We start from the raw sequence: 24,443 nt of genomic DNA, 5'->3' as shown, positions 1-24,443 counted from the left end.
GCCCGACTGGGATCCACCTGGCATATCCACTAGGGAGCGATGCTTAGCCCCTCTAGGGAGTTCCTCCGTTGTAACCAGAGCCATTCTAGCACATGAGGCAGACGGAGGCCATGGATCCATCCTCAGAGCCCAGGCCAACTTTGCTCCAGTGGAGCCTTGGCTGCGAGGGGAAGAGAGAGATAGAGAGAAAGGAGAGGGGGAAGAGTGGAGAAGGTGGAGAAGCAGGTGGGCGCTTCTTCTGTGTGCCTTGGCTGGCAATCGAACCCGGCACTTTCACATGCCAGGCCAATGCTCCACCGCTGAGCCAACCAGCCAGAGCCTGAAACATTCTTTTGTTTGTTTGTTTTTGTAGTTTTCTGAAGTGAGAAGCAGGGAGGCAGAGAGACTCCTGCATGTGACTGACTGGGATCCACTTGGCAAGTCTCCAGGGGGCGTTGCTCTACCCATCTGGGGCATTGCTCCGTTGCAAATGGAATCATTCTAGTGCCTGTGTGGAGGTCAAGGAGCCATCTTCAGCACCCAGGCCAACTTTGCTCCAATGGAGCCTTGGCTGCGGTAGGGGAAGAGAGAAATAGAGAAAAAGGAGAGGGGGAAGGGTGGAGAAACAGATGGACGCTTCTCCTGTTTGCCCTGGCTGGAATTGAACCTGGGACATCCACATGCCAGGCTGACGCTCTACCACTGTGCCAACCGGCCAGGGCGATGAAACATTTTTTATACTGTTATAGATAATGCTTGCAAACCCACTACAGAAATTCATCTCATCAGGCCTCCACATTCTATAGACTAGAAACCACTGACCTATGAGTTTGTTGACCCTGAGCCGAGCATGGACAGAATGTCACCTTCTAAAGGGGAACTCTTTCCTTCTGAGTACAGAATTCCTTTATGGGGAGGAATCTTAATTTAAGGCAGAGCTCTGACATTTATCTGTCTTCTGAGTTCAACAAGAATACAAAAGTGAGCATGGTTCTCAGTTCACTGATTGTGCAACATAATTACAACAGGTGTCAATGGGATTACAGGAGTGGATGTGGTGGGACAAATTTAAATACAATTTAGTGAAGTCATCTTACCTGCCTCTTACCTCTCCATAGCCCAGATCTCAGAGAAGCCTGAGTTAGCAGATTTGAGTCCACTCAAAGCTGGAAATGTGCAAACTGTCAACTGATAAAGTGTTTGCCACAGTAAAAAAAAAGATTCTTATTCTTCACCTCCCCCTCCCCCCCCCACACCATGCCCTCTATTTAACTTTTTATTTTAAGTCTTCTTTGTATTTTATCTAAGGCAAGGCTATATTATCTGGTTAGTGTGTCTTCGAATGAACCTATAAGAAATCACCTGAAGCACAAAATATGGAATTGCATAACATGAAAAGGTTATTCAATGCCTATTCCTCCATCTACCAAATGCTTCCTTAAAGAGGCCCTGAAGATCTTTCTGACATGAGACTTTAAACTATAAGCCAGGGGTCCCCAAACTTTTTACACAGGGGGCCAGTTCACTGTCCCTCAGACCGCTGGAGGGCCAGACTATAAAAAAAACTATGAACAAATCCCTATGCACACTGCACAGATCTTATTTTAAAGTAAAAAAAAAACAAAACGGGAACAAATACAATATTTAAAATAAAGAACAAGTAAATTTAAATCAACCAACTGACCAGTATTTCAATGGGAACTATGCTCCTCTCACTGACCACCAATGAAAGAGGTGCCCCTTCCGGAAGTGCAGCGGGGCCGGATAAATGGCCTCAGGGGGCCGCATGTGCCCTGCGGCCCAGCCCGTAGTTTGGGGACCCCTGCTATAAGCAATACACAAATGTAGACTGATTCTCACGGTAGTAGACGAGCTCAAAGGAAAGGGGGCAGCCTAACTATCAGCAAGCTTGCCCCCAGGAGGAAATGTTTTTACTTAACTGGCAAAGAGATTTAATTCAGTGTTTTTCAACTGCCAGTCCAACCTCCAGTGCAGGTCCGCCAGAAATTTTGTGCTGGTCCGCGAAAGAGTTAACCAACCTGATGTTGTATGAAGATTATAGACCCAATGATCTTAGTCAGATTCACTTATGCCCAGAGTGACTGTGAGCTTGTATCATTGATGAAAATACTATTGAGGTTGCCTTAGATACCTTTGGAATGTGTACGCTCGTTTGAACAACAATTTTGCAGCACTCAGAGCATTTACAAATTATGCACTATAGTAAGATGACCAACATTTTTATAATGAAAAAGAAGACAAAAATAAATTGAAGAAAACAATATTGTAAATAAAAGAAACATTTTATTCATTGCAACAATAATACACTATAATATAATAAATGCATAATAAAAACATTTGTAATATTTTATATTGTAATTATGCTTACATGCCTATTAATTTTTAATAATAACTGTAAGAAAAAAGTACTCATTTACATAATATTATCTAAATGAGTATAGTACTTTTCCATTGAATGAATATTTTTTGTCAATGTATCATCTTGTAACAATATATTGGAAATATCTGAACAAGAAATATTCTTCATATTGAATTTTATGGCAAGTGCTGCAGCTAGAGTATCAACAGTCAATCTCGATTTCTCACTTGTCCAAAAATCATTAGCAATCGAAAAAACTCTTTCACCTGCTGTATCAGTTCCAGGGCAGCACAATGTAAATTAAACAACAATAAATAAATTTTCACATGGAATATGTTCATTTTTGAAAGGGCTGAATATTTCCACCCATCTTTTACCAATTTTGATATGTTCATTTTCCCATTGCATTAATTTTTTAGAGTTTAAATATACATCCAGTCTTTTTAATTTCTTAAAAGAGACAGTTGTCTATTTTGATGTCTGGCATTTCTTTAGATAAAAACTCAAGACAAGGTTCAATATCTGTCCAATATACTTGCAATAAAGTAAAAAACACCATTGAAAACTGTTATTTCCCATGATGTTTGTTTCAAACCATCCTTCGATATATTGAAAACATGTTTGGTAAAAATTCTGCACTTCTTTGATAAACTTTTCTGTTATACTCAGATTTGACTCCTCTAAGTCTGACAATTTTTTTTATAATTAAAGGAAGAAATTTTTCTTCAAAACAAGATTTATATTGAAGGATAAACTCATTCAAAATAAGACTAACTTCCGTAGCTGAACTGTATTCACTTTCAATCTTTTGAATCATTTTGTGAAAAATAGATGCTTGATTATGTACAAAATACATTAATATCTCAGATATTTTATTATTGAAAAACTATTCCAGGATTTTAGGACATTTGTCTAAACTTAAAAAATATGGAACGGAGAGGCTTAAATAATTGTAGAACACACTGTATAGCAGGTGTTAGAGCAAGCCATCTAACTTTTGAATATCCTAAAAGTTTTTATATTCAACATTTGCTTCTTCACAAAATTGTTTTAAAGTAGCAAAATAAACAATAAAACAACTAAAATGCAAATAAATTGTAGTTATTATTACTTCTACATCAATTGGCAGGGCACATGATGCTGTGTTGATTGCATTTGACAAAATATGTACATTACAACCTATTGCTAGTATTTTCTTTTGGAGTAACTTGTAATTTTATATACATATTATTCACCCCTTTGCATCTTCACCCATCTAAATTTGTATTTGTATTATCAGCCATTAGTGCAACAACTTTGGATTTCAGATTGTTTTCATTTATTACTCTGTATAGATGGTTTGACAAAATTTAGAAGTTTTGCCCTCAATGGATTTAAATTTAAAATTCTTACTTCAATGCTCTTGGTAACATTAAAATATCTTACTATTATTGGATACAATTTAATTTCATTATGATTTGGTGCATCACATAAAATCCTTACAAATGCTGCAGTTTCCAAGTCCTCTGTGTTTTGTCACAGTAATTTTTAAATACTGATTTCAAAATAGCCTCGCATTTTGTCCTAGCACATGAAAATTTTGCATTGTGAAACTTTTTCAATAATTTAATTGTACAATCCATACTATGAAAACTTTGTAAATTATGGTATGAAATGCAAATGTTCCCTCCATTGCAGCCAACTGTTTTTCATCTTCAGAATAATTTGAACTTTTAAAAAAACCTGTTACTTTACAACTGGAAACTGATGCATCTAATGATTGCTTATGTTTGTTGGTGGTCAAGTGTTTCATTATCTCTGCTCTGCCTCCAACTGCAATACAAAATTCTCCGCTGCAAATATTCTAGAAAACAATGGTATCTTTCTTTGATATGAGAAATGGAAATTCCTTTTTCAATTTATCATTGAAATGGCATTTTCTCTTTTTTGATTTTCCATCCCTTAAATGAAATTTTAAATTAAAAATAAAATATAGAGTTATATGAACAATGCAAGCACATTAAGAACTGAAAACATCACATCATGGTAGATGAATTTTCCAGAAGCTAAATTAACAAAACTAAATAACAAACAAAACCACTAATTTGGATTGCTATTCCGGTGTATGTATCATTTTCTAATTAAAAAATATCTGTTTTATGCAACTATTTAATAAAAATGCATTATTAATAGATATGGTTTGAGATTAGATTTCCACTTTAAAACTCAAATTTCGGGAAAATACTTGTAAATAAAATTATACATATTTGGAAATTAATAAATAGATATTGAATTAATAAAATGTGAATTGTGCTTACCTGTCTATGATTGAATATTCACTGAGAAAGAAATAATCGTGAGTCTACAATGTTGTATGTGCTGTGTCGTGTTCCAGTAAGATGTACACAGAGTAATTTGCATGCTTGGTATATTGTGCACTCTCTCAAGGTCTCCTGTGCGGATCGCATGTGTCTCATAATCATGTCTCTCAGCACTGTACTGATCCTTGACGAATCGTCATGGCAAATACAAATATGTCACATCACACACAATGGATCGACTCTGCATCGATCGAATATGGACATTTACAGATTAGTCTTCCAATATCAGAAAGGAGGACATGTAGGAGGACACTTTTAGAGAGAGGACGGAACTTACAAAAGAAGGACTGTCCTCCCTAAAGGGGGATGATTGGTCACCTTAACTATAGACAAAAAGCATTCAGACAAATTTATATAGTATTTGATGCTACATAGAATGCTTCATAGAAGATGTAGAAATGTTTCCACTTTTTCAAGACTTTTTGATTGCTGCAGATATCAATCAGAAATTCCTATTTAATATGATAAGTAAACATTTAAGAGTGTTAGTTCAAAACTTTGACCACTATTACCCTGAAAATGAGAACACTCATAAAAGTAACCTCTGGATCAAGAACCCACTCATGAAAGATATCAACTCCTGCTCCCTTATTCATTGTGTAAAAGAAAAATTGATTTATCTTTTGATGTCACTCTGATACCCAAACATAAAACGCAATCATTATTACAATGTTGAATATCACTGGAAGAAGACTATCTCTTAGTTACAAAGCTATTAAATTTTAAATCACATTTTCTACTACCTACTTATATGAGGAGACTTTCTCGGCCCCATCACTAATAGAAACCAGACTGAGAAAACAAATGGAAGTCAGTGTGGCACTTCATCTCTCAGAAATAAAACTGCAGCCTGGGGTATCAAGTGTTCTTGCAAAGAAGCATCAGCAGATTCACATTAGCCTTGCTTGAATTAAATATTGCTCTCCAAAAATTTCAGTTGTAGTCTATTAAAAATAATGTTTTTATTGTTCATCTGGTTGTTTTAGAGAATTTTCATTTTATAGTATATAAAATTTTAAAATACTGCTTAAAATACTAATAACGGTTTTTATTTCTGCCTTTGTGGTCCCTGAAATAATCCTCCTATTTTCACAAGTCCCCAAGTATAAAAAGGCTGAAAACCACTGGTTTAATTTATTTTTTATTTTCCAAATGAGAGGATGGGAAGTAGAGAGTCAGACTCCCGCATGTGTCTCTACTGGGATCCACCTGGCAATTCCCATCTGGGGCCAATGATCTGCCCATCTTGGGCTATTGCTCACAACAGAGTTATTTTTAGCACCTGAGGCAGAGGCTTCATGGAGCTAGCCTCAGCTTCTAGAGCCAATGTGCTCAAACCAATGGAGCCATGGCTGCAGGAGGGGAAGAGAGAGAGAGAGAAGGGGTAGGGGAAGGGGTGGAGAAGCAGATGGTCACTTTTCCTGTGTGCCCTAAGCAGGAATCAAACCTGGGACATCCACTCACCAGGTGGACGCTCTACCACTAAGCCAACTGGCCAGGGCTACCACTGGTTTAATTTAAAAAGTAATGAGCTGGAGAGAAAACTCTAGCTGGGGAGTGTGCCTGATCTTTGATCCTGGTGAGGATGGAGTGGGGGGGGGGGGGGAGACAAGGGCCACTAAAGCACACAACTGATGTAAGCTATGCAGCTAAAGTGATATCAGAATCAGGATCAAAGAGGGATATCCTTGCTCAGCAGATTGCCAACCAGTGTGTAGGTCCATGACTTAAACAAGACTTTCTGGGTTACCCAGAACAGATTCCATTTTATTCTCACCAGCTGAAAATCAGCAGCCAAGTTAAAGCTGGGGTAGAGCCTCCAGGTAGAGCTCATTATGTCAGCTTTAAAGGGCATCATGTCCCTAACCTAAGCAGCCAAAATTTTAATGAATGCTGTAGTGCAATCAGTGAAAATTTCTTATATTGCCTCAACCAAATCATCTGAATTCAGAGTCCTCCTGGGCCCCTGCATCCAATTGTGGAATGGAGAATGAAAGCTCCTGAAAAACAAACAAACAACAAAACAAACAAACAAAAACCCAGATTAAAAGAGAGAAGAAATTTGTGCAGCTTTCAAGTGAGGCTCAGCAGAGAAAAAAAATGTCCACCCAGTACAGGTCATGAGTAAATTTAGAGGAAGACATGTCTGCTGAAATCACTATTCTAGTCTAGTGTCTATATTACAAAGTCCTATACTAGCCTGACCTGTGGTGGCACAGTGGAAAGAACATCAACTTGGAATGCTGAGGTTGCTGGTTTGAAACCCTGGGCTTGCCTGATCAAGGCACATATGAGAAGTAACTACTAGGAGTTGATGCACTCCACTCCTCCACCCCCTTTTTATAAATAAATAAATAAATAAATAAATAAATAAATAAATAAAATCTTTTTTAAAAAAGTCCTGGGTAAACACACTGCTTTAATTTTATACTTGATTAGTACTATGGGTTTACTAATTTTTAGAGTTTAACACACAAGTAATGTAAAACATTGGAAGCTAAACCAACATGAGCAACATATATTTAGAATCATGTCATTGTCATGTCAATATGCCAGCATCTAATAAGTAAATATATGCTTGTTGAATGAATGAAAACCTCAGGTGTCAGTCAGCCTTCCTCATCACAGAGGATATCTTACATTCATTACCAAATGAACATAAGAAAATTAAGTGAATCTTGTTCATCAGTAATAGCTTGAGTACATTCACCCTTTTAATTTTGAATGAAAACATGGACATGAGCTCTTGATTTGGTTTTCACTGAAAACAAAAGACCTAATAAAATATTTTCCCATTTAATCTCCATCTTTCTTTACCTGACCTGACCTGACAGATGTATGATTCCTGTTAAAAAAAAATCAGTCTTTAGATATCTGTACCAATTGTCAACTGATGAGGCTAACACCTATCAGAAACTAACCAAGCTTGAGCAGTCAAGCTACTTCCTAGATTTTTAAGATCAGCGTTGATTATTAATGAAGTAACTTATTAACAATAGGTTATGATGCATTTTAAAGCCACAAATGTGCCATTTAGGGCTCCATTGTGTTTAGCAGTTATGCATGTTGAGTGTTGGGTTTAAATGAGTTCATCAGAATTCATACATAGAGGAAGAGTTGTCACCTACTCTTCCTCCATGGGAAAATGGGACATCTAACTATATCTCTGAGTGAGTTTATACTAACAGAAGTGTAAGCGGTTCTACATGACTCTGAATTCCACTTGTATCAGCTTAGTTGTAATTAAAAGGAGAAAGCCCAGTTTGAAAAATGTTTGGCATTGAGTAAAATGTAATTGTGAATTGTACCACTGAATTGTGAAGTAATTAATGGCAATGAAGCTGGAGTGATTTTAATCACATTATTTTAAATAAAAGTCACTGAGTTTGTTTAGAAAAGAATAGTAATGATCTGGATTCATTTATACCTAACCAATTCAGAGTTTGTACTGATTTATAATAGAGAAACTGAACAATACTATTATCATCATTCCAAAAACACTTTTAGAGCTATTATTATGTGCATGCTGTTTCTGGTACTCTAAATGTCAGATCTATAAATACTCTATTTGAGCTTCCCAGTCTTTTTCCCCACCTCCCCCTTAGAAAGTCCAGCCTCTACCACAATGCCTACCACCTAATAGGGCTCAAGAAATGAATTAATAAGTGAGTTAATGAATCAAATGCTTGTGGCTTCTGCAAACAACTGTATAAACACAGGCACTGAGGAGCATTTGAGATTTACTACCCAGCATATGTTGTTAGCTTGGCTCAAATAAACTCTTAAAAACTAAAAAAAAAAAAATTCTAAGCTTTAAAGAAAAAGAAACACAGACACCTCATTCAATAAAAATTCAGGCTTGAACTTCAGGCTAATATCAAAAAGTACATTCTAACAGTTGGTTTCACTACTCATTTTCCCTTTCCAGTTCTGAATTTCTTATAGTCTTTCTTTACATTCAAAACCAAAGTTAAAAAAAGAGACCCTCCAAGGTTGTACAGGCATTTTGTGTTATTAATGATAAAATCAGTCCAAGGTAGTGTGTGCAGAGCTGAGGAGCTCCGGAGAGCAGGATTTGTTGAGGAAGGTTCTTATGCTAGAGTAGCATAGGGTAGAAAAGGATGTCCACTGAGGATAGAAAGAGAAAAAAAGAGAAGTTGAAGCAGGAAAGACAGGAAGCTCTGTATATGTGCATGTGCATGCAAGCTTATGAGTACATAAAAAAAAATTCAAACAAATATGGCTTGAGATTGATCCACAAATAAACAGTGAAAAGCACCAGCTACTAAAGAGATTGTCACAGCACATCTTCCTTCTTCAGCATCCAAATGATTAAACAAAGAGACTGACCCCATCTGTGGGAAAGACATTTTAGCCTTTAAGCCACTACAGTTTTATATCAGGCTGGTCCAACTCACAAGGCATAGGGAAAAAGCAAAATAAATAGTATTCTTTACAATTATTGCCGCAAACCAGTGCGACTTATAATTGTGCAGGTCCTGAGTAAGAACGTTGCAGGATTAAGAAATAAACACAGAGAGAGAAAAAATGGGATATGGAGATATTCTGGTGGCTGATAACCTACCAAAAGGCCCCTACACCCCTAGTGAGCTTTATTTTATAGAGCAGAGAGCAAACCATTTGCAAAACAAAAAGGTCTCTGATACAAAGTCACATTTCTGAAATATACCAGGAATTCTCCCAAGAGCACAAAAAACCCTCAGCATGCATAACATCTCAACCAGCAGCTCTACAAACAAAGGGTAAGAAGAAGGGAATATAGATTGCCTTTAGCAACTCAGTCAATTAGCAGAAACAATTAGAGGGTGTGGGGAAGAGCTTAGCCTTTGGTTAAGCTCTTAGACTGTGAGAAACTGTTTGCAGCCTGTCTCCCACAAATTATGATTTCGGGAGGTAGAAAATATTAACAAGAAACTCTCTGTCCATTGGAATAGATTTAACCTGGTCAGCTGTTAAAATGGAAAAGTTTAAAACTAGACAATATTAGCGTATGGTGTTAGAATTAGGGTAGTAGTTACCTTTGTGGGGACTGACTTGGTGGAATCAAAGAGGGGGCTTTCTAGCGTGATGTAACATTCTATTCCTTGATCTGGAGACACAATGCATACATGTGGGTGAAAATTCATTGACTTTATTCTTATAAGTACATACATTGTATATATTTATGTATGTATATGATCTTTCAACAAAAAGTTTATTGAAAATGCCTATATAAAAAGTGCAAAGAGGGCCCTGGCCGGTTGGCTCAGCGGTAGAGCGTCGGCCTAGCGTGCGGAGGACCCGGGTTCGATTCCCGGCCAGGGCACACAGGAGAAGCGCCCATTTGCTTCTCCACCCCTCCGCCGCACTTTCCTCTCTGTCTCTCTCTTCCCCTCCCGCAGCCAAGGCTCCATTGGAGCAAAGATGGCCCGGGCGCTGGGGATGGCTCTGTGGCCTCTGCCCCAGGCGCTAGAGTGGCTCTGGTCGCAATATGGCGACGCCCAGGATGGGCAGAGCATCGCCCCCTGGTGGGCAGAGCGTCGCCCCATGGTGGGCGTGCCGGGTGGATCCCGGTTGGGCGCATGCGGGAGTCTGTCTGATTGTCTCTCCCCATTTCCAGCTTCAGAAAAATGAAAAAAAAATAGAGCGTCGGACTGGTGTGCAGAAGTCCCGGGTTCGATTCCCGGCCAGGGCACACAGGAGAAGCACCCATCTGCTTCTCCACCCCTCCCCCTCTCCTTCCTCTCTGTCTCTCTTCCCCTCCCGCAGCCAAGGCTCCACTGGAGCAAAGATGGCCCGGGCGCTGGGGATGGTTCCTCGGCCTCTGCCCCAGGCGCTAGAGTGGCTCTGGTCGCAAAAGAGCGACACCCCGGAGGGGCAGAGCGTCGCCCCCTGGTGGGCATGCCAGGTGGATCCCGGTCGGGCGCATGCGGGAGTCTGTCTGACTGTCTCTCCCTGTTTCCGGCTTCAGAGGAATACAGAGGAAAAAAAAAAGAAAAAAAAGTGCAAAGATATTTTACTGGCAATTGAATCTATAGAAAAGAATCAGCAATTTCAAAACTATGTGTACTGGCTGGTGGATAGAATCCCAACAATTAAGAGATATAATTCATGTGTCAAGTGTTTTGAGCTTCCCTAGGAAATGAGAAACAAATCCCATGTAATAAAGGCAATATGGACTACACTTACTATAGAGTCCAATCTGATTAGCAACACAAAAGTCTAGGCCTCTGCAAGTCATGTGGTCATCCAGCCTGTACTTTCCTAATTGTTTTTTCCCTGGTATCATTAAAGGCCTTACTAGTCTTCTGGTAAGCAATAACTACAGATTAGTGGCCATTAATCAAGGTCATGGGTCACCTAATAGGAACAGCTCAGTGAGTAGTTTCTATTCCTCTTATTTCATACTTGAATTGATCATCAGAGATGATCAGCTCTATCATCACACCTGCATCACAACCACATCTTCTTGCAGAAGGAAATGCACCTCTCACTCTCCACTTCATACGTGTGAAACAGATAGATAAAAGGGTCCTCAGGTTTTGACAGTCTCAACATACTACATTTCAAGTTTATAACACTCACTCCATAAAAACTTTAAAAAATTGAGATGTGAGTGGTTCGGCTTACACCATTAGCATCATACCTATAGACTACGTGTGCGAACTTGTTTGGTTGTGCACAGTGGAAGGATATGCAGCAAACGAGGAGGATGAGTGAGGTAGTTGGCATTCCCCAATACGCTTACCTACATCATTTTGGACTATTAAAAGTGCAGGTGTTCCATTTGTGTTAGTCTAGGGTGTGTTTTGACTTACACCAAAATTTGGGTTATGTTTCTTTCATAGAAACATAACTGTGTTGTAACCCGAAGACCCCTGTACAATCTAAAAATGCAGAGGTTCCACATTTGAACCTAGTAGGCCCTCATACTTGACTGCTGCCATTTTCCGTAAAGCATTTCACCCAGGACCCCTCATCCCCTGATTTTAGAGGCAGATCTCTGAGGGCTATCCACTCCTAAAGCCTTCACTGGTAGTGTCCACCCCTTTGGTATGTTTTCTCCATCTCTAGAATTTGCAGAAGTGACAGGTAATTCCTGTTCAGGAGGGTGGGAGGAATACGGATTTTTATCATTTTTCCTACTCAGAGGTAAAAATCTTTGTAGCATTGCATAATAAAGTTGTTACAGTAATATAATATTATAGTAACTAAATATATAGAAATATAGAAACATGGAAGATATATAGAAGTAAATTAGTGTTGTTCAAATAAGTTTGTAAATATGATATATAGGTTTGCTCGCTTATAGTTTGCATTGGGTGTGGGGGACAGGCTGTAAGCAGGCAGGGTCGTTATAGCCTAAGGCTTAGTTTTAAAACTAAGCTTTTCCCACTCTAAGTGACTTTGTATCAGAGACTTCCTTGTTTGTATATTGGATTAAAGGTTTTGATTTCTATACTATAAAATGGGGCAGAGGAGCCCATGCTGGAAAAGAGCGGAGAAGGGCCACATGGAGGAGAGGAGAAGCAGCCAAGATGGTGGAGTGCTGAGGGAGAAGCTGGTTTGTGCGGAGTTTGTGCAGAAAGAAGGAGATGGGAAACAGAGGTGAATAAGGCTGGTGAGGTAGAAAACTTTGATTATAAAAAACTCAGATAAGTCAGTGGCTTTGGGAGCCTTGAATGGAAAGGGAAGTGTTTTCCCACTGTGTGTATTTCTCATCTGCTGGGTGCAAGCTAGGATTAAGCTAATGGCCCACCAGTTCTTGGCTCCGTTGTTTCATTACCATCTGTCCAAATCAAATGTGAACCTGCATGGGCCAGGCGGCTGTGATGGTGGCCATGGCTACTGGCTTTACATTTGGCATAGTCTGTGGCAGGATTCGATACAGATTGGTATGGAGCCACTACTACCTTTGAGCGGTAGAGTAGAGGACTGGCTGCTGTTATGATTCTCCATGGCTGTTCTTTTGGGGGCTGTAGGCTGACTGACTTTTACAGCCATGCGTGAGGAAACCAAGAGCTCTGTGGAAAAGGCTGCCTGGGACCTGCAAACCGAGCAGTGGAAGGAGCTGGAGCAAACGTGGGAGAAAGAGATGCCGATCCTGAAAATGGAGCAGCCGCTGGAGAAGGAATCACAGGTTCGTGAGTTGCAGATTGCCCTGGACATTGTGGAGAGCCAGCAGCGGCGGGAGGCCAAGGCTGAGGCCGGAGCTGGAATTGCAAGGCCCGCAGAGCAGAAGGCGGCATCGGCCTGGGGCTCGAGCCTGTCGGTGGGAGCTAGTGTTTTCAGTTCCTTTTTGGAGGATGAAGAGAATCAGGCTGGAGTTGCAATCCACAGTCTCCAGAAGATGACAGCCCAGCAGCAAAGAGTACCTACTACACCGCTTGTAGGTCTGTGATTTTGGGACATAGGGGTGGGGCCATCATGCTTTCCAGAGCAGAGATGGAAATGCTGACTGCCATTGCCATGTGCTACTCCTTGGGACAGTGTAGGACAAGGGTTAGGAACCTATGGCTCATGAGCCAGATGTGGCTCTTTTGATGGCTGCATCTGGCTTACAGACAAATCTTTAATAAAAAAAAATAATAACGTTAAAAATATAAAACATTTCCATGTATTACAATCCATTCATTTCCTACCACTCATGTTCATGGTTGCAGGTATCTGGAGCCAAATACAGCTGTCCTCTGACACAACACCAAATTTTTATTGGATAATGCGTAATGTATATGGGTCATTGTGAGTTCAGGAAGTAAACTTCCCTCCTTTTAATCAAGTAGTCAGCTAGCTAATTGCAGAAACCCTTTAGACAAAGAAGACAGCTTAAAAAAAAAAAGATGAGGAGTATTATACTTTTCAGCAGGAATGGATAGAGGAATTCGCCTTTGAGGAAAGAGCAGGTTCTGCAGTGTGTCTTGTTGCATCCACCGGGTACGAGAACAAACGTTGGAGACTTTCAGGAGTTTAGATGTTACTTTATTGGCCAATTTAACCTGCGCAGGGGCGAACTCCCAAGATGTCCGGAGACACCGTGCTCACAAGGAGTTGCAAACGGAAGCCGCGCCTGGCACTTACAGTCAGGTCCTTATATAACCTAAGTGAGTAAGCATAATACAGAAGCAGATGTGGCAGTTTAGCTATTGGCTAGGGAGGTCGCACGCAGCATAGCAACAAGGGCCGGTTTTAGCTTAGTGGCGAATTTCAAACATAAACTTCTGATAAGGGTCTCTGACCTTCTTTGTTCTCAGCCCCACAGGGGCCATAACAGCACTCCCTGTTCCTTCAATAGTTACACTCTTGGCAGCCCCAGCATATCAGTACTCCCTGAATCTAACATGTCTAATATGCAATGATAAAATTGCATGATGAAACAGTCAAATATAAAGCGGCACTTTGACACACGCCATACTACATTTACATCGAAATATCCAGCAGGGGACAGCAGGAAGAAAGCATGTCAAGCGCTACTATTCAGAGTGCAAGCTAGTCAGCAGCAACTCCATGTTTGGACCCAACATGGTGACTAAATTCAGCTAGCTTTGCTGGTGCTTTAGCAATTGTGAGAAACAGAAAGCCATTCACAGATGGGGAGTATACCAAAACATTCATTCTTGATGTTGTCATTGAACTTTTTGACGACTTTTCAGATAAAGACAAGATAATCAAATGAATAAAAGACATGCCGCTGTCAGCAAGGACTGTTCATGATCGTACCATCATGATGGCAAATCAAATTGAGGCAACACAAGTGAAGAACATAAATGCAACACCATTCTTTTCTCTTGCTTAGGATGAGTCAATAGACATAAATCATTTATTCCAGTTCAGCGTGATTGCAAGGTATGCTGTTGGTGACTCACTACGTGAGGAAAGTCTAGATGTTTCAAAGAGACAACAAGAGGGGAGGATTTATTCAAGTCTTTCACTGAGTTAGCTAAAGAAAAAAATCCACTGATGGATAAACTTATTTCAGTGTGTACTGATGGTGCTCCGTGCATGGTGGGGAAAAACAGGATTCGTAGCGCTTCTTCATGAACATGAAAAGAGACCCATCCTAAGTTTTCACTGCATCCTACATCAGGAGGCACTTTGTGCTCAGATGTGTGGCGAGCAGCTTGGTGAGGTGATATCGCTGGTCATTTGGCTGGTCAACTTTATTGTTGCCTGAGCTTTAAATGATCGCCAGTTTAAAACACTGCTGAATAAAGTTGGGAATAATTATCCTGGTCTGCTTCTGCATAGCAATGTGCGTTGGTTGTCAAGAGAGAAGGTGCTCAGCCATTTCATGGCTTGTCTGAGCGAAATCCCGGACTTTTTTTGAAATGAAAAACGTCGAGCATCCTGAGTTAGCTAACACTGAGTGACTCCTGAAGTTCTACTATCTTGTGGACATGACTGAACATCTGAACCAGCTCAATGTGAAAATGCAAGGCGTTAAAAATACAGTCTTATCCCTTCAACTAGCAGTGTTTGCATTTGAAAACAAGCTGGAACTCTTCATCGCAGACATTAAAACAGATCGTTTACTATACTTTGAAAAACTGGGAGAGTTTAAAGATGCATGCACAGGCCCTGGCCGGTTTGCTCAGTGGTAGAGCGTCGGCCTGGCGTGCAGAAGTCCCGGGTTCGATTCCCGGCCAGGGCACACAGAAGAAGCGCCCATCTGCTTCTCCACCCCTCCCCCTCTCCTTCCTCTCTGTCTCTCTCTTCCCCTCCCACAGCGAGGCTCCATTGGAGCAAAGATGGCCCGGGCACTGGGGATGGCTCCTTGGCCTCTGCCTCACGCGCTGGAGTGGCTCTGGTCGCAACAGAGCGACGCTCCAGAGGGGCAGAGCATCGCCCCCTGGTGGGCAGAGTGTCGCCCCCTGGTGGGCGTGCTGGGTGGATCCCAGTCGGGTGCATGCGGGAGTCTATCTGACTGTCTCTCCCCATTTCCAGCTTCAGAAAAATACAAAAAAAAAAAAAAAAAATGCATGCACAGCAGGTGACCCTGCTCAACATCTTGATCTCCAGCAGCTAGAGGGCTTCACATCTAATCTCCTGCAGTCATTCAAAGCGCGCTTTGGAGAATTTTGTGAGCGCACTCATCTTTTTAAGTTCATCACCCATCCACATGAGTGTGCAGTGGACAGACAGATGATGGGCCTCTTCCACGGCCCAAGCTCCTGACTCAGTACCCCTAGAGCTACCCCTCCCTTTTCTGCTATAAATAGCTGAAAGGGTTTGGCCATATCCGGCAGGGCCAAAGCTGGGGCAGTCACTAGGGCCTCCTTAAACGCTTGGAACGCTTGCTTTTCCTTATCTGTTCATATGAATTGCTCTTCCTTTCCCCTGGTTAGTTCATGTAGGGGTCTAGCTAGTTCTGCAAAGCCCAATATCCACAGTTGGCAGTATCCTACTGCACCCAGGAATTCTCGCACCTGCCTCTTGCTGGTAGGCTTGGGGATCTGCAAGACTGTCTGGATTTGCTGGCTGGACAATGTCCTTTGCCCTCCCTGCAAGTTATACCTCAAATAACTTACAGTTTGTGTCACAATCTGGGCCTTCTTGGCGGAGACTCGATACCCCATTTGCCTGAGATCTTGTACCAGGTCTGAGGTAGCTTCCTCACACTCTCCTTCATCCTTGGCAGCTATGAGGATGTCATCCACATACTGGAGCAGTACAATCGACGGATGAGAGGAGCAGAAAGCCTGCAGAGCTTTACTGAGGGCCTCATTAAAAATGGTGGGGGAATTCTTAAACCCTTGTGGTAGTCTGGTCCAAGTGAACTGCCCCACCAGTCCATTTTCTGGGTCATTCCATTCAAAGGCAAAGATCTCTTGGCTCTGAGGCGCCAGGGGAATACAAAAGAAGGCATCCTTCAAATCTAGGACCGAATAATAGGTATGGGTTGGGGGCAATGAACTCAGTAAGGTATACGGGTTGGGCACTGTGGGATGGATAGTCTCTACCCATGCATTTACCTCCTGCAGGTCCTGCACCGGGCGGTAGTCATGGGTCCTCGCTTTTGGACAGGGAGTAACGGGGTGTTCCAGGCTGATTGGCATTCTCAGAGTATGCCTGCTTTCAGCAGGTGCTGCAAGTGCCGTGCAATGCCCTGTCTGGCTCGGGCCAGGACCGGGTATTGTCTGACCCTAACAGGGGTGGCAGTGCTCAACAGCTGTATTAGGACAGGCGGTTGGTGGGTTGCCAAACCCACTGCCCAAACTTCAGGTACCCTGGCACGCAGGGCATCCCGAACTCCTGCTCCTTCCTCCTTACCTCCTTGGATAGTGGCAAGTAAGTATTCTTCAGACAGTGGGACAGTTATCTCCAAGCTGACCTCCACCTCCTTGTCCCTCGTAGGGCTCTCCTCCCATCGGAAGGTAATGGTGGCCTGAAGTTTCTGCAATAAGTCGCTTCCAAGTAGTGGGTAAGGGCAGTCTGGAATGACTAGGAAGGAGTGGGTAATGGTGCCTCGGCCTAAGTTAGTAATTCTTGCGGTAGCCCATGGATAGGCTTCTGCTTTGCCCATTGCCCCTACTATTTTGGTAGTTGCCTTCTGAATTTGCCCTTGTGGTTGCTTTAGGACTGAGTAGGTGGTTCCCATGTCGACTAGAAAGTCTATTGGCTTGGCAAGAGAAGTGAAGGCAAAAATTAATGAATGGGACTACATCAGACTAAGAAGTTTTTGCTCAGCAAGAGAAACTGATAACAAAATAAACAGAAAGCCAACTAAATGGGAAATGATATTTTCAAACAACAGCTCAGATAAGGGCCTAATATCCAAAATATACAAAGAACTCATAAAACTCAACAACAAACAAACAAACAATCCAATAAAAAAAATGGGAAGAGGATATGAATAGACACTTCTCCCAGGAAGAAATACAAATGGCCAACAGATATATGAAAAGATGCTCATCTTCTTTAGCTATTAGAGAAATGCAAATCAAAACTGCAATGAGATACCACCTCACACCTGTTCGATTAGCTGTTATTAGCAAGACAGATAATAGCAAATTTTGGAGAGGCTGTGGAGAAAAGGGAACCCTCATACACTGTTGGTGGGAATGTAAAGTAGTACAACCATTATGGAAGAAAATATGGTGGTTCCTCAAAAAACTGAAAATAGAACTACCTTATGACCCAGCAATCCCTCTACTGGGTATATATCCCAAAAACTCAGAAACATTGATACGTAAAGACATATGCAGCCCCATGTTTATTGCAGCATTGTTCACAGTGGCCAGGACATGGAAACAACCAAAAAGCCCATCAATAGATGACTGGATAAAGAAGATGTGGCACATATACACTATGGAATACTACTCAGCCATAAGAAATGATGACATCGGATAATTTACAGCAAAATGGTGGGATCTTGATAACATGATACGAAGCGAAATAAGTAAATCAGAAAAAACCAGGAACTATATTATTCCATACGTAGGTGGGACATAATAGTGAAACTAAGAGACATTGATAAGAGTATGGTGGTTACGGGGGGGGGGGGGGGAGGGGGAGGGGGGAATGGGAGAGGGAAAGGGGGTGGGGAGGGGCACAAAGAAAACAAGATAGAAGGTGACAGAGGACAATCTGACTTTGGGTGGTGGGTATGCAACATAATTGAACGACAAGATAACCTGGACTTGTTATCTTTGAATATATGTATCCTGATTTATTGATGTCACCCCATTAAAAAAATAAAATTATTAAAAAAAAAAAAAAAAAGAAAGTCTATTGGCTTTCCTTTGACTGTCAAGGTGACCATGGGCTCCTGGGAGCCGACGGGAATGGAGCCCTGGCCCTGTCAATCTAAGGTTTGGCCTCTGGGCCCTGTTTTGGCCCTTGGCTGTCGGCCTTCAACCTTGGACACTCTCTCTTCTAGTGCCCTTTCTCCTTACAATAGGCACATTGATCTTTGGCTATTCGCCATCCCTGGCCCTTTTGCTGTTCCCCTTCCCCCTTGGGAGGAAGTTTCTGGGCAGCAATCAGGATTTTGGCAACTTCTTTCTCCCTGCCAACCTCCGGATCATCCCTATTGACGTACACCTTCTGGGCTATCTCTAATAGCTTGCTTCTATTGAATATTTTCTCTTTCAAATCCTTCTATCTTCTGAAGCTTTTTCCTAATATCTGGAGTGGCCTGAGTCACAAAGGCTATATTTACTAGTCTCCTATTCTCTTATGCCTCAGGATCTAGAGGAGTATATACTCTATAAGCCTCCACGAGTCTTTCTAGGAAGGTTGCTGGGTACTCCTCTCTTCCCTGGATGACTTCACTAACCTTACTGAAGTTGTAGGTTTTCTCGCAGCTGCCTTGAGCCCCCTCAGCAGAGCCCAGCGATACTGGAGGAGCACGTCCCTTCCCCTGGTAGTATTAGGGTCCCAGGCCGGGGGCTGAGAAGGAAGTATGTCTTCTATTTCCCTTCTCCCGGCCATAGTCTCTCACTCCTCCCCCAGGACCACCTTTGTGGCCTCCCGCATTATCCTGTCTCTCTCTTCAGAAGTGAAGAGAGTTTGCAGAATCTGTTGACAGTCATCCCAGGTGGGCTGATGAGTTCTGAATATGGTATCAAGGAGGGAGATCAGCCCTTGGGGCTTCTCAGAGAACGGAGGATTCTGATGTTTCCAATTATATAAGTCACTGGTGGAGAAGGGCACACAAACAAGGCAGGGAGGTGCCTGTGGTGGAGCATTTGGTGCCAAGGGTGCCTCTCGGAGAGGCAAAATGGCAGCTCCTCCCACCGGAGGCAAAATGACGGCGCCTCCCGCCGAAGGCAAAGCGGTGGTGGGCAAAACTCCCTCCCCATAGAATACCCCTCCCTGGGTGTGGGGTGGGCTCGGGAGCCCGCCCGCATCCTGACTCAAGGAATCTGGTTCCTCTCAATGCGGGTAAGGTGGAGGCGCAGCCACCGGGTCTAGGTGGTCCTCTGGTGTTTCGGACAAGACAGGGTAAAGCCTAGGCTGGCTATGAGGCTGTTTTGGGCGTGGGCTTCCCCCTTTTCCTTTTCTTTGACCTTCTTCTCCCCTGCGGCAAGGCAAACTGCCCGTCTGCCTAGCTGGTTTCCCTTCAAATACTTCCTAATGTATCCGGGCCGTTCGGTAGCTATATCTACCCAGACATCTATGTACAGATATTGGTCCGGGTGGGGAACCCTATAGATGGTGGCTCGAACAGCAAATAAAGTCGGAAGGTCAAAGGTACCCTCTGTGATCCATCCTACATTAAAGGTGGGCCACTCTAGCTGACTTAAGATTCAGAGAAATTCAGGGTCAGGCCTGTATTCCTGGGCCCTCCTCTGGAAATCAGAAAAGTTCTTCAACAGGCAATCAAGTGGAGAGCCGAGTACAGATTCCTGCTGGCCCATCCTAAGAAAATCAGGGAGGAATAAAAGGGGAAAACAAACAATACAAACTAGCAAGAAACAGACGAGACAATCTAACTTTTGGACATACGAGAATAACATGTAAATTAAAACTAATGCAGTACAAGGCGGCGCAAGCAAATAAAAACCCTCACGTGACCAGTCACTTCTAATGTTAGCGAAACCAAATTTCAGAGAGCGGCATCTGGTTGTTTGCTCTGGAGCCCAAATACCGAACCAAAAGCGGCTCAGTAAATACTTACTCAGCTCGAGCTGCCTATCCGGTCTCCGAACGGGGGTGGGGGGGGTTCCTGGCCCATGCACCAAATGTTGCATCCACCAAGAGTGAGAACAAACGTCAGAGACTTTCAGGGGTTAGATCTTACTTTATTGGCCAAGTTTAACCTACGCAGGGACGAACTCTCAAGGTGTTCAGAGACACCGTACCCACAGGGGGCTACAAACGAGAGTCGCTCCTGGCGTTTACAACTAGGTCCTTATATATCCTAAGTGAGCAAGCATTATACAGAAGCAGATGTGGCAGTTTGCTATTCGCTAGGGGGGTCGCACGCAACATAGCAACAGGGGAAGGGTTTAGCTTAGTGGCGAATTTCAAGCATAAACTTCTGATAAGGGTCTCTAACCAATAGAATGCAAGGGGTTTGCCCAGCTTTGTGCTGATCTCTTTGTTTTCCGCCTCACAGGGATGCTATCTCTTTGTTCTCAGCCTCACAGGGACCCTATCAGCACTTCCCTATTCCTGCTCCTTCAAGAGTTAGACTCTGGCAGCCACAGCCCACCTCCCCGAACCTAACAGTGGGCATGCCGGGTGGATCCCGGTCGGGCGCATGCGGGAGTCTGTCTGATTGCCTCTCCGTTTCCAACTTCAGAAAATAAACCACACACAAAAAAACCTTTAAACACCTTGAAACACCTCTTGGTTTCTAGAATGCTCTGTTCTGTGTTTGTATGAAGCCCAACAAATCCCAGCATTAACCGATTGTTGACTCAAGATCTATGATATTGATATATATGTAAGAGATATATGAAATATATATATGTACAGATACAATATATAATACATGTATTTAAATAAAACAGACTTTTTTTAGTATATGACAAAGTTTTAGGTATGAATGAGTAAAATAGATAGATATAGGATTAGATCTTTCTGGAGTCTTTTCACCATCCTCAATAGCAACTGAAATAGACATATATAAACAACATGACACAACTGTTACATTTTCTGATAAAAATTACAACAGATATTCTCAATGATAATATAGAAAGATAAAAGATTGCTTAACTGATTTTAATAACATGACATAAAACACCTATACTTGATAAAATTGTTATGTAAGACACAGAGATAAATACTGTCTTTTTTGAAAAATATAAATTAAATAAGCAAGACGTGAAAATAGGCATTTCCATTAAATAAATAAAATTTTAAATAAAATTTGCTTTCTAGATAATTAAATAAAAGCAATTTCCATTTAAACAATATTTAAGTTTATTAAACAAAAATTTTCAAGTATTATAAAATGTTCAATTTTCATCAGCTTCAAAATCTTTGTTGCTCTCAAATTTTGCATATAACTAAACTTTCAAATCTGCTAATGCTTACTGAATTGATTCCACTCTGGATTCTGTGGCATCATTTCTTCTTGCAAATTTTTTATTGCTTCTTCTAACATTTCTTGTGTTTCTTCTTGAGAATGGCTAGTGAAATCATTACCAATTTGATAAGGTATCATTAAGCAGTTGTTATCTGCAAACATGATGTCCTTGTAAGCATATTCTAAATTTTGGAGTTGTTTCTTTTTTACATCTATTTCTTCCTTCAGCTTTGTGATTCTATTTATATTCTATGCAAATTTGCTTATCTTTTGTTGATCTTTTTTAATTTTTATTTTTTTACTTATTCCTTTTAGGGAGGGGACAGAAAGAGAGAGAGAAAGGGGGGAGGAGCAGGAAGCATCAACTCATATATGTGTCTTGACCATGCAAGCCCAGGATTTCGAACTGGTGATCTCAGCACTCCAGGTCAATGCTTTATCCACTGTGCCACCACAGGTCAGGCTGTTGATCTTCAAAAGTAACATTGACATATTCTGTAGCCGCTTTCCTCATGGTGGGTGCCATCTTGAAATAGCTCTACTTTCCCTAATAACTTTGTTAATGTGTTGTGAAGAAGGGAAATTGTTGAGCATGTATCAGTGTTTTTTAACCACAGTCCGCTGACCAGTACAGGTCCGTCAGAAATTTCATGCAGGTCTGAGAGAGTTAACCCACTAACAGGCACAAATTTTCTGGTGGACTGGTTGGTGATGGTTAAAAAACCACTGGTGTATATATATGATATTAAATCATGAGTGTATGGGATTTTAGACCTAACAGATTTCCAAAGTTACAAGGTAATGGTATTTGAGAGCCTCTATTTCTTCACCACCACCACCTCACCCCCCCCCCCCAGTTTAGTGAGATATGCTTGACATATAACATTGTATAAGTTTAAGGTGTACAACAAGGTTATTTTATATATATATATATATATATATATATATATATATATATATATATTGCAAAATGATTACCCCATAGGGTTAGTTAATAGCTCCATCAGTCACATAATTATCTTTTATCGTTTTTCAACTAACAGTTGACATGGTGGTCACACACTTATATAATTTACAAAGTGATTGCCCCAATAATTCTAGCAGCCACCTGGTACCATACATAGTTATTACAATATTATTGACTATATTCTCTATGCTGTACTTTACATCCCCATGACTATATCTTGTAACTGCAAATTTGTACTTCTTAATCCTTTCATCTTTTTCACTAACTCCCAACCCCCTCACATAATTATCTTATGTGTGTGTGTGTGCTGAGAATATTTAACATCTACTCTCTTAGCAACTTTCAAGTGTATAATACAGTATTGCTAACCATAGTCACCATGCTGTACATTAGATCTCCAGAACTTACAACTGGAAGTTTGTACCCTTTGAACAACATCTCCCCACATCTCCCAACCCCCAGCCTCTGATCACAACTATTCTACTCTCTGTTTCTGAGTCCAGCTTTTTCAGATTCCACATATCAGTGGGAGCATACAATATTTGTCTTTCCTTGTCTGACTTATTGCATTTAGCATAATGCCATCAAAGTCCTTTGACAGCCTCTTTAAGAACAATTTGTTTCCAAATTTTAAGCTGGAAAGTCAATAGAATAACTGTTTGGAAAAGAGTTATAATTACACAACATTTTATATTTTCAGCATTTGCATTAAGAATTATATGCAGCCCTGGCAGGTTGGCTCAGCGGTAGAGCGTCGGCCTAGTGTGCGGAGGACCCGGGTTCGATTCCTGGCCAGGGCACACAGGAGAAGCGCCCATCTGCTTCTCCATCCCTCCCCTTCTCCTTCCTCTCTATCTCTCTCTTCCCCTCCCGTAGCCAAGGCTCCATTGGAGCAAAGATGGCCCGGGCGCTGGGCATGGCTCTGTGGCCTCTGCCTCAGGCGCTAGAGTGGCTCTGGTCGCAACATGGTGACGCCCAGGATGGGCAGAGCATCGCCCCCTGGTGGGCAGAGCGTCGCCCCTGGTGGGCGTGCCGGGTGGATCCCGGTCGGGCGCATGCAGGAGTCTGTCTAACTGTCTCTCCCTGTTTCCAGCTTCAGAAAAATGAAAAAAAAAAAAAAAAAGAATTATATGCAAATTTATCAACATGTTTACATACTAATTACCAAATAAAAACCAGTAAAACATTAATTAAAAAAGAAAGAAATTCTCTGATTGACCAGTGGTGGAGCAGTGGATAGAGAGTCAACCTGTCAACCTGGGACGCTGAGGTCCCATTGACTCCAAAGTCACTGACTTGAGCACAGGCTCATTCAGCTTAAGTGCAGGCTCACCAGTTTGAGCGTGGGGTCAACAGCTTGAGGGCGAGATCATAAACATGACCCCAGGGTCGCTGGCTTGAGCCCAAAGGCCTCTCTGGCTTGAAGCCCAAGGTCACTGGCTCAGTTGGAGCCCCTCAATCGAGGCAAGTCTGAGAAGCAATCAATGAAAAACTAGTCATGCAACTACGAGTTGATACTTCTCATTTCTCTCCCTTCCTGTCTCTCTTTCTAAAAAAAAGAAAGAAAGAAAGAAAAAGAAAAAAGAAATTCTGAAAATACTAGGTGTGGTAGAAATTGTAAGGAGGTGGACAGGGGCTGCTTACTCAGGGAGGGTACGTGACTTGTATTACATCGCACAGTAAACATTATAACAGTAAACCAAAACTGGAGCCATGCCTTCAGGTCCCTTCATAACTTCTCAACCCATTGCTATTTCCATTACCCCAGATGGCCTCACAGCA

General features: G+C 41.8%; 1 pseudogene; it reads right to left on the bottom strand.

Annotated features, from left to right (window-relative positions):
- Nucleotides 1–21,623: 21,623 nt before the first annotated feature.
- On the bottom strand, nucleotides 21,624–22,220 carry LOC136397758 (prefoldin subunit 4-like; annotated as a pseudogene).
- Nucleotides 22,221–24,443: the final 2,223 nt, after the last annotated feature.

Source organism: Saccopteryx leptura, chromosome 3, assembly GCF_036850995.1.
Source record: "Saccopteryx leptura isolate mSacLep1 chromosome 3, mSacLep1_pri_phased_curated, whole genome shotgun sequence".
Taxonomy (NCBI): Eukaryota; Metazoa; Chordata; class Mammalia; order Chiroptera; family Emballonuridae; genus Saccopteryx; species Saccopteryx leptura.
Note: the sequence above shows the minus strand (reverse complement) of the source record. Positions and strands in the feature narration are given on the sequence as shown.